This window comes from Suricata suricatta, chromosome 10 (genome assembly GCF_006229205.1).
Source record: "Suricata suricatta isolate VVHF042 chromosome 10, meerkat_22Aug2017_6uvM2_HiC, whole genome shotgun sequence".
Classification (NCBI taxonomy): domain Eukaryota; kingdom Metazoa; phylum Chordata; class Mammalia; order Carnivora; family Herpestidae; genus Suricata; species Suricata suricatta.
The window spans coordinates 66,315,602-66,323,801 of NC_043709.1; the positions used below are offsets into that span (position 1 = coordinate 66,315,602).

The 8,200-nt window shown below is 42.2% G+C and overlaps 1 long non-coding RNA gene across 1 annotated transcript; it reads right to left on the bottom strand.

Moving 5' to 3' along the window:
* Positions 1-1,074: 1,074 nt before the first annotated feature.
* LOC115305528 lies at positions 1,075-4,948 on the bottom strand. The gene is made up of 3 exons (XR_003914828.1): positions 4,920-4,948; positions 1,858-1,989; positions 1,075-1,108 (listed from the first exon to the last, which is right to left on the bottom strand). It is a non-coding gene; the product is annotated as an uncharacterized LOC115305528 (long non-coding RNA).
* Positions 4,949-8,200: the final 3,252 nt, after the last annotated feature.

An 8,200-nucleotide genomic window follows, 5' to 3' on the forward strand; every position in this document is an offset into this window, starting at 1 on the left:
TGTATCCGTTGTGAAATCGTCACCACAATAAGTCTAGTTACCACCTGTCACCACGCATAGTTGCATGTTGATTATTCTGAAGAAACGTTGAAGAAACATTACTTGAGAAACAAAATAGCGGGACCCTCTATTGTCTCCCTGAAAGCAGGAGATAAAGTTCCTCCGTGAAAGTTACCCTCCCCTGAGGGTGGAAGCCATCCTTATCGCCAGAAACCAGAGATTTAGGGCAAAGAAAGCTGTATAAACAAAGCTGTTCCTTCACTAATTTACTACTCTGAGCCTAAACCTCTTTGTCTTGTCAATTCTTTATAAATGTATTGTTTCCTTGCCTAAAAGGTATAAAAGCTTCCTGCTTTTGTCACTTCTTTAAATCTCATTTTTATGGGGCTCTCATGCATATGAAATTTGTTTTTCTCCTGGTAATCTGTCTTCTGTCAATTTAACTATTAGACCAGCTAAAGAACCTAGAAGGGAAAAAAAGAAGTTTTACCTTCCCTCTACCATTGCTTTCTATCAGCACATTTAAATGGAAACAATTCTCTGAAGGAGCAGACACAGTTTTGACAAGCTTTGATCATGGTGTCAGCTACGAAAGAAAATCTCAAGTGTAGAAAATTGGCAGGTGGGTAGGATGCTGTGATTCAGGATTACAAGGCTGCCGTGCAAGACACAATGGACTCCCCAACCTAATGTTTTGTGCATAGTAAACAATATTGTGAAAGAAGCATTAAAGAAAAGACAAAACATTGACTCCAGTGTTTGAGGGTTTACCCTCGTCTCACCAATTCAGAATTCAGTGTTCCCTGGGAGGCACGTGGCGGTTAGAGCTACCAGGACCCCTGACATCTGACATGATGACTCATTCTAGTCTATCGACCCCGTTTGTGCAGTAAGCATGCTTCTTCCAGTCTTAAGCCAGCCGTGGTCTTAAAAGAGAGAAAGTGTAAGGTGTCAAAGAAAAACTGCATCAAACTCTTGTAAAAAATGCAAGACTGATTTATTCAAGCCACTGCAGTAGAGGAGAGGGACTTCAGTACAGAACTGAAATCAACTCTAGCAACGGCAAGAGCTGCTGGGGATTTATAGCCAAGGGGGACAGGGAGGGGACCTGGGGATGGAAAAGGATTGAGACTTGATTAGATATCAGAGGTAGAAGAAGAGGAACATGATTAGGTATCCCAAATTGCAGGATTCTCTTCATAAATATTTGCATTTCTGGGATCCTGTGGTAGGGGAAGGCCTATGGTCAACTGGCCTAGCAGAGCAAGGCCAAGGCCAGTCAAGAAGAATACTCAGAAGAGGCTGATTACAGTTCGGTCAAGGTGATAGTCCTTGTCAAAGACAGAAATACGTGAAGATAATAACATTGGGAGTGGGTGGATGAGTTGTGGTGAGCCCAACTCCATTTCCTTTTGTTCAAAGCAAGGATAGCCTCTAAGTGCCCCTCACCTCCCCAACGTCTTGCTTGGTGTTAGCAGTTCACGTGGCTACAGAGCCACTGGTAGAAAGGAACAAGAGGCCATGCCAATGAGGCTGTCAGTAGAGTCATTGTATTTGTGTGTGCTTTAAAGGCATTAATTTATTGGATAAACATTTAAGATACATCCCAATTCTGTAACATTGTTTTGCCATTTTTTCTGTTATAAAACATACTAAGAGACTCAGTGTAATGTGAGTAAACTATACCTCTCAATCTCAGACAGGCCTTTTGTGGGTGATTTCTAGAAGACTTTGTTCATCAATGTGTGGATTTTCAAAGAATCTGAGTATTAGTCAATTACCTGTCCCTCCCCACAGTCCTGCCCCCAACCCGTTCATGAACAAACTAACCGTGTGGTGAACTGGAAAGGGTCTTACCTGAGGACTTACAGCCGTCATCACGATGATGTCATTTAAAGTTACATGACCAGATGAGGACATTTAAGGAATGAGTATAGGTGCAGAGAGAATTCAAGGTGTGGGCCTTCGGATACTTTGACATTCAGAGGTCTGGAAAGTTAGAATCCAGCAGAGGAGATGATGAAAGGTGAGGAGGAGAGAAATACTAATGATATAAGAAACACCATTTCATTAATGTTCTCCATCAACTCAGAGGTCACTCCTCCCACAGGCACAGATTCCTGCTTTACCTAGCAGTTCCTCCGTTTCTGCTTCACATACTGCAAAGCCACAGGATGCACACAGAAGCAATGCACTCATAAACAGACCTTCAGCACCCCTAACTCCAGTGTGGGGGTCTATCTGCCAACATCGGATCGCGGGGCCTGACAGAGTTAGTCTTCGGTGTTGAGTTATATGTGCTTTCTCTAATAAATCAGGCTGCTTCTGCTTGCTGTTCAGATGTTATGTTCAAGTTCAGTGCATGCACTAGAAACTGAATTAGCTTTTTCAATTAGGAGGGAATTTAATGTGGGCAATTAGGGACTTACAAATCCAATGGAAAGTTATGGGGCTACCATTGGACCATTGGTTTCATGGTCTAAGCTCTCCTGCTGTTAATGTCTCACTTTCACAGCTGCCACTGTAGCTGTTCACACCGGGAAGCTGAGTCCTCACCACGAGAGCACGAAGGCCAGCTCTCACAGCCTTTGTGTTTGGGGAACCCACTTGGCAGCCTACACATGCAGATGTGGGCTTCTGCACAATCCTACTTTCTATATGAGGGTATATCATTATTTGGGCCTAAATCACATTTAAAACTTTAGCTCTGAGTGATTTTGGAAAATGTGGTTTTCGGCTTCTAGCCCTTAAGATACAGAAGGTATACAAAAGAAGTTGGGAATAAAGGCCAAGCAGAAATAGCTAATATCCAGACCGAATGTGTTCCAATGTTGCAAGTCTTATAAAAAGTCATAAGACTTTTTAGCCATGTTCTAAAACCTGCAACTTCTCTGTCGTTTCATACATATTTGTATTTCTGACATCTTAGAGAGAGGCCTATGGTTTATCAGTTTGTTACCCTCTGCTCTTATTCACTGCTTAGCTCTCAAAGAATTCCCATACCTTTGTCAATTATCATGTCTTTTACTCAGTACTCTCCTAATGTACTTTATTAAAAGCATGTTGGATGATCTACATCTAGGTGCCCTCCAAACAAGGCTATGGTATTAGTGCAAACTCTCTCTGATCTTCCATCTGCATGAGCATTAATTAGTCAGCTGCACACACACAAAAATCAAATCCAAAATGACTATTGAGGGAGAAGAGTATGAGAGGCATTTGAGGTTCATAATCTGCTCGAGTCTGGCTTAAAAGCATGACTGAGCTCACAGTTTCCAAGTTGCTCTCCGACTCCTCATTTAATTTTCGATTAATCTTATTTCAGCACTGCCAACCCCACAAAATGCACTGGCCTTTTCTACAGTTGGCCAACCTCCTCTTTCTACTTCACGTCCAGAGTCAAAGATCAATACAACTCTAAAAGTAAGGCAATAAGTAGTGGCTTAGCTCATTTCAAAAATAAAATGTCTTTTGAGATTTCCTTTCTAAATTATTTTTTTATCTTAAGCCTTTTTAGGAAATTAAAGAAAGAACACCAAGAAATAAATAAGCCAGAAATCTACAATTGCCAAGGGAAATAAAGACGTAAAATTAATTCTGTTGTAAAAATACTTCAGAGTTCTCCTCCTAGGAGGCCTGACAAATGAGAGGCACACAGGTGCACCTAGGAACAAGAGTCATGGTGAAGACTCCTTGGCTAGTCAGGGTTCATTCACATGTGAAGCACAGCGATCCAAAGGATGATGCTTCTCTTTGTGACTGTCACAAGACTACACACTGTGAGATAGTAAGATCTGTGACTCAGAAACAGGAATTGTCTATTACTTGGTTTAGTTGTTCACCTCCTGAACTGACTCGGAGCTCCCTGAAGACAGCTGCAATGTGGGCCATGACCAGGAAACTGCAGTAGAGAAATGCAGCCTGCCTAGACATTGGAAGAACTAGTAGAAATTAGCTACATGAGAAAAAGAGAGTCAGCATATGCTGGGCAGAAAGAGAAGTATGCTCAAAGGCAAAGACATGCAAAAGCATGATGTCTTTGGAAAGATTCGGGTGGTTTCCTAGAACTGGAGTGTCAGATGGGCAGGGGGGTGGGAAGAGAGAAAGGCAGGGTTCAGAGCACACACAGTCAGGGTTACTGAGAGATGAAGATCAGATTTTTCGTGTAAGCCATAGGGAGGAGCATGATATGGTTGACAGTTTGGGTAAAGAATCCAGGAGGGAGTCAGGAAAGATCATAGACAGGAAGAACAGTCAGGAGGTTATTACAGTAAATCTAGGTAAGAACAGTTGATGAAATAAAGTAGCATTAACTTAGTAGGTATATCAAAGAAGGGAGGGATACCCTTGGGAGGTAATTAAGCAGGAGAATCATTTGTAATTGTACCAACATAGTGGAGTGTGGCAGTAAAGATGGTAAGCACTGGAGACAGACTGCCACTGTGGCAAGATTTTGGCAAGTTGCTCAACTTCTCTGATACTCATTTGGCCCCTCTGTGAACTGAGGGTAGTAACTACACACCGGAGTAGTGTGGGCATTTAATAGGACAATGCATGAAGGGCACTTCGCTCTCTGCCGTTTTAACCCCTTACTAGGACTTGAGATCCTATGACCAAGAGTATTAGAGAGGAATGTATCTCCTACTTGAACCTCAAGGGGACATAACAAAAGAATGGTCTGGATGGAAGTGACTTCAGAACCTCAATCTCCATCTGAGATTTGAAGGCTCGCTATTACCATCATGTTAAGAGTTAGAAATTTTGCCAACTCTTTTTGAAACAGAATGTACACTATTATATTTTGAATAATACATTACCTTAAAAGACAGAAAATCAAAGGGTGTTCCTGTCCGTAAGCACTATTGAAGCAGAAGAAAAAGAGATACTTAATATATGAAAGGTGATTTGGAGAAAGATACCTGGTGGGCCCATATACCACAGCATTCCTGGAACAGGCAGCCACACTGGATGGTTCCTTATTCTCAAGGTCATTGACACAATAAGTGGTTCCAGACGTTAGAATCCTACATCATGGCTACAAACAACAGGAAAGATGGACAGATTTTAGAAGTTGTTTTGGAGTATCTTTCTGGAAATGGATAATTCTCCTGAGATACAGAGAGCCACTGGGAGGAAACCCAGGCTGTCTGTTAACCTCCCTTCTCCTCTCCCCACGCCCCTTAGCTTCTCCAATCCTTCAATCTCTCCCCATCCTTCAGATCCCTTAGTCTCTATAAATCTTCTCAGCCACAAACCCATGTTACTTCTGCTCTTCTCTAATTTACTACCTTTCTTCTTTTATAAGTACGTCTGATCATATCAATTGGTATCAGATGATTTTCTAAATAAAACAAATAATTTGATTCACAACACAAGTGTACTTAACTTTAACATAAAAGTAAGCATATTAAAAAAAAAAAAAACCACTTCAGGACCAGAAGGCATTTTGGTGTCTGCCCAGGTAGACTGATCCACCTGTAACATCTGAAGGGCCAGTGGGAATTAGCGAAGAGGAGGCCTTTATTACATCATTTCTCAGTTTCAAGTGCCCCATAGGAATAAAGCTTTGACTCCTCCGCTCCTCAAGGTGGGCTTCTTGAGTCTAAAGGTCCAAGGCAGTCAAGTGATCCTGTATGCAGTTCTGGAGGCAATCTCTCAGTCTCGAAGACAACATGAATAACAAGGAATGCAAAGAGTTTGCATTTGATACTGGTGGCCTTTGGAGCACTTTAGGCTGTGGTCTGGCTTAACCTGGGAGGAATTTTAATCCTTCCTTGGATTGGTTACCTGAAACTAATGAAAAATTCAGTGTTTGAAAACTACATAGTTATTTGGCATTTAGCAGCTAGAGGAGATGAGTTTTGTCATAGCTTTATAAAGGTCACTGCCCCAAAAGGAAGCCAAATGCTTCATCTTCTTTCACAGCAACAAGAATACTGCTGTTTAAAAAAAAGTGAATGCACCTTCTTACCTATTCTGTTAGAGACAACTAATAGATTTGGGCAATAAAAATGCTAGTTGGTTAAAAAAATGTTTTTTGAGTTAATTAAGTATTATTTTATGTTTCCCTGGTGGCTATTATCTTCTTTGGATACATATTTTCTTTTTCTAAAAAATGTTTATTTATTTGTTTTGAGAGAAAGAGAGAGAGAGAGAAGGGGAGAGAGTGCACACAAGCAGAGAGGGGCAGAGAGAAAGGGAAAGAGAGAATCCCAAGCAGGCTCCATGCTGTCAGTGCAAAGGATGATGCAGGGCTCGAACTCACTGACTGTGAGATCATGACCTGAGCTGAAATCCAGAGTCAGACACTTAATCGACTGAGCCACCCACGTGCCCCTACATATTTGCTTTCTCACAAGCTCTAAGTGAATCAAAGGGTAAAGACATTTCTTTCCACTCTCCAATTTCCCCAAGTCCTAATTATATCCTTTTCCTCATACTTTTGTCTCAACACTACAAAGAAAAATGACATTAGGAATAATCAGTCTCTTTCCAATAATATTAGTGCAGCCCATCGCACACATCAGCAGAGAGAGGCCGCCAGCATGGGGGAGGTGGTGTTGGCATCAGCGGTGGTCCAGCTCCGGAGAGCTAACCGCATGCATCTCTTTCCTTGTTCACGGGCCTAAGGTCGGTAGGTCCATGGTGGGAGCATTTACAACACTGAGATCAGGAAATGCTACACATCAGGGCTTTTCTCCCTCCACCCCCCAGCCAACCAGTCTACCAGCACACCACAGATTAAATACCAGAGATGCTGAAGCAAAGATGTACTCTCAGGGGGCAGGAGAGAAGGAAAGGAGAGGTTTTAAGAATCAAGAAGTGAAATGATCTTGAGTTCCACCTCAATTCATCATATTGGTTGAACCACGTGAAACTTTTGATCTTCACCAATTTTTAATTACAAAAATGGGATTTCATATGGCTTAGCCTAATACACAGGTTGCTGGTAACAGAAAACCCAACAAATGGTAACCTAAATAAGTAAAATTTCTCTCTTGGGAAGCCCAAAGCAGTCCTGGGATACAGCCATTTAATGATGAGACAACGGATCTTTCTATTTCTCTCCCCTGTCTCCCTAAGAAAATGGGGTTTTTTTCTTACGCTTGTCATCTCCTGGTCACACATGTCTACTGGACTTCCAGACATCTCACCTGCATCCCAGGCAGAAGAACAGGGAAGGTAGAAGTCTAGGTCAAAGTGATTGGTATTAATCAGGAAGACAAAGTCTTTACTGGTACCCCATTCAAAAATTTCCATTTATAGCTCATTGACCGAAATCTGTCACATGGTCACCCTCAGACAGAGAAGAATGAAATCATTTAAACAGATTTAGACCAACTGTGATTCATCCCTGGCCCTGGGGTAGGAGTCTCTGCTGTCCGCGCTCCCAGTGGAAGAGCCCTCAGCCCCCAGCCCCTCACCCCACAGCATGGGAGAAGTAGACGGGGCGGGGGTGGCTCCAGGGAGGACGGTGAATGGTGGCCCTCGCAGCTCCCTTCTGGTTATTAACAGCCATCCTCAGCTGTTTTTTGCAGGAAACTGATAAGCTTTTCCATTGCTGGGTGTAAATGTGTAAAATACTATGAGTTATATATAACTTTTCACACCGGTTGCTTAGCACTGTGCCTACTTAGCATGCGGCTCAAAAAACTATGCAGTAATACACATCGGTTTTGCAAGGTTTGTGTGATCATAATGTTACAATCCATCCTTGAACGCTTAGCCCTCATACTATGATGTATATGTGGTCCAGTGGTCTGTTTACAGCTTTAGGCTGTGAGCTTTAGGAAAAAAAAAAAAAAAAAAAGGCTAAGAGAGACCCTATCTTCAGATGAAATCAGTGACCTGGCAACTTAACCAAACAGATAGTTGAAAGATAATGATAGAAGATAATACGTGTTATATTATAATTTTTTTCTGAATAAAAAGCCTAATGCTGGTCATTTTGAGGAAGCCAGAAAAAAAGAAGCTTACTCCTCTGTGATGACTGTATCCTTTAAAAAACCAGATGTGTCAGAGGCTCCTGGGTGGCTCCCTTAGTGAAGTGTCTGACTTGTGTTCAGGTCATGATCTTGTGGTTTGTGACTTCAAGCCTCACCTTGGGCTCTGTGCTGACAGCTGGGAGCCTGGAGCCTGCTTTGGATTCTGTGTCTCCCTCTCTCTGCCCTCCCCCCACTTGTGCTTGTGTTCCTTCTCT